The sequence below is a fragment of the Lissotriton helveticus genome, chromosome 8 (genome assembly GCF_964261635.1).
Source record: "Lissotriton helveticus chromosome 8, aLisHel1.1, whole genome shotgun sequence".
In the NCBI taxonomy this organism is placed as follows: domain Eukaryota; kingdom Metazoa; phylum Chordata; class Amphibia; order Caudata; family Salamandridae; genus Lissotriton; species Lissotriton helveticus.
This window is the reverse complement of record NC_136069.1, coordinates 51349537-51352036: the sequence shown is the minus strand read 5'-3', so window position 1 is coordinate 51352036 and position 2500 is coordinate 51349537. Positions and strand designations below refer to the sequence as shown.

At 40.1% G+C, this 2500-nt stretch overlaps 1 non-coding gene across 1 annotated transcript; it reads right to left on the bottom strand.

Moving 5' to 3' along the window:
* Positions 1 to 2314: 2314 nt before the first annotated feature.
* Positions 2315 to 2387, bottom strand: TRNAF-GAA (transfer RNA phenylalanine (anticodon GAA)). Its single transcript has one exon. It is a non-coding gene; the product is annotated as a tRNA-Phe (tRNA).
* Between the last annotated feature and the right edge of the window lie 113 nt (positions 2388 to 2500).

Sequence of the window (2500 nt, the reverse complement as noted above, 5' to 3'; positions counted from 1 at the left end):
GAACCAGGCACCTTCAGATTTTCAGTCTAACGCTCTCCCAAATGAGCTATTTCGGGCTGCTGCTATCTGTCGTCTTCATACTTTGATTTGAACCATTCAATAAACTAGATGCATGACCTGGATATTTACCCTTATATGTTAGAGATATGTTTTAAGGAGTCCTGTATCATTCAGCAGTTAACTTGTGCAATGGGTAAATAGCGTTTTTGGGATCCGGGTTAGGTAGCGTTTTTTTAACTCGGACTGGACTAGCACTATATTACCCAGACGTATGTGGCCTGAGTAGGTAAGCAACGTCATCTGACTACTGACATCTGTGTTCAAGGGGAAGTTGAAGGTAATGCAGACAAGAGTTTACATTACAAAAAAGCATGAAATGGGAAACATTCATAGTCTAACCTGAAGGCAAGAAATGTGGAGGCAAGTTTAGAAGAAGGACACAAAGCAAAGTCTATGTTAAATTGCTTGTGTTGTATATCAGTTGGAAAGAATTTGATGAATAGAGAAAAAAGTACTACAGCTGATTCCAAGACCTATTTTGTTAGAAGAAAGGAACCTCTCAACTGTGCCGAAACACGGGATTGAACCAGGGACCTTTAGATCTTCAGTCTAACGCTCTCCCAACTGAGCTATTTCGGCCTGCTGCTAGCTGAGGTCTTCATACTTTGATTTGAACCATTCAACAAACAAGATGCATGACCTGGATATTTACCCTTATATGTTAGAGATATGTTTTAAGGAGTCCTGTATCATTCAGCAGTTAACTTGTGCAATGGGTAAATAGAGTTTTGGGATCCGGGTTAGGTAGCGTTTTTTTAACTCTGAATGGACTAGCACTATATTACCCAGACGTATTTGGCCTGAGTAGGTAAGCAATGTCATCTGACTACTGACATCTGTGTTCAAGGGGAAGTTGAAGGTAAGGCAGACAAGAGGTTACTATACAAAAAAGCATGAAATGGGAAACATTCATAGTCTAACCTGAAGGCAAGAAATGTGGAAGCAAGCTTAGAATGAGGACAGAAAGCAAAGTCTATGTTAAATTGCTTGTGTTGTATATCAGTTGGAAAAAATTTGATGGATAGAGAAAAAAGTACTGCAGCAGATTCCAAGACCTCTTTTGTCTGAAGCAAGGCACCTCTCAACTGTGCCGAAACCCAGGATTGAACCAGGGACCTTCAGATCTTCAGTCTAACGCTCTCCCAACTGAGCTATTTCGGCCTGCTGCAATCTGTGGTCTTCATACTTTGATTTGAACCATTCAATAAACTAGATGCATGACCTGGATATTTACCCTTATATGTTAGAGATATGTTTTAAGGAGTCCTGTATCATTCAGCAGTTAACTTGTGCAATGGGTAAATAGCGTTTTTGGGATCCGGGTTAGGTAGCGTTTTTTTAACTCCGAATGGACTAGCACTATATTACCCAGACGTATTTGGCCTGAGTAGGTAAGCAATGTCATCTGACTACTGACATCTGTGTTCAAGGGGAAGTTGAAGGTAAGGCAGACAAGAGGTTACTTTACAAAAAAGCATGAAATGGGAAACATTCATAGTCTAACCTGAAGGCAAGAAATGTGGAAGCAAGTTTAGAATGAGGACAGAAAGCAAAGTCTATGTTAAATTACTTGTGTTGTATATCAGTTGGAAAAAATTTGATGAATAGAGAAAAAAGTACTGCAGCTGATTCCAAGACCGCTTTTGTCAGAAGCAAGGAACCTCTCAACTGTGCCAAAACCCAGGATTGAACCAGGCACCTTCAGATCTTCAGTCTAACACTCTCCCAACTGAGCTATTTCAGCCTGCTGCTAGCTGTGGTCTTCATACTTTGATTTGAACCATTCAACAAACTAGATGCATGACCTGGATATTTACCCTTATATGTTAGAGATATGTTTTAAGGAGTCCTGTATCATTCAGCAGTTAACTTGTGCAATGGGTAAATAGCGTTTTTGGGATCCGGGTTAGGTAGCGTTTTTTTAACTCGGAATGGACTAGCACTATATTACCCAGACGTATGTGGCCTGAGTAGGTAAGCAATGTCATCTGACTACTGACATCTGTGTTCAAGGGGAAGTTGAAGGTAATGCAGACAAGAGTTTACATTACAAAAAAGCCTGAAATGGGAAACATTCATAGTCTAACCTGAAGGCAAGAAATGTGGAAGCAAGTTTAGAAGGAGGACACAAAGCAAAGTCTATGTTAAATTGCTTGTGTTGTATATCAGTTGGAAAGAATTTGATGAATAGAGAAAAAAGTACTACAGCTGATTCCAAGACCTATTTTGTTAGAAGCAAGGAACCGCTCAACTGTGCCGAAACCCGGGATTGAACCAGGGACCTTTAGATCTTCAGTCTAACGCTCTACAAACTGAGCTATTTCGGCCTGGTGCTAGCTTTGGTCTTCATACTTTGATTTGAACCATTCAACAAACAAGATGCATGACCTGGATATTTACCCTTATATGTTAGAGATATGTTTTAAGGAGTCCTGTATCA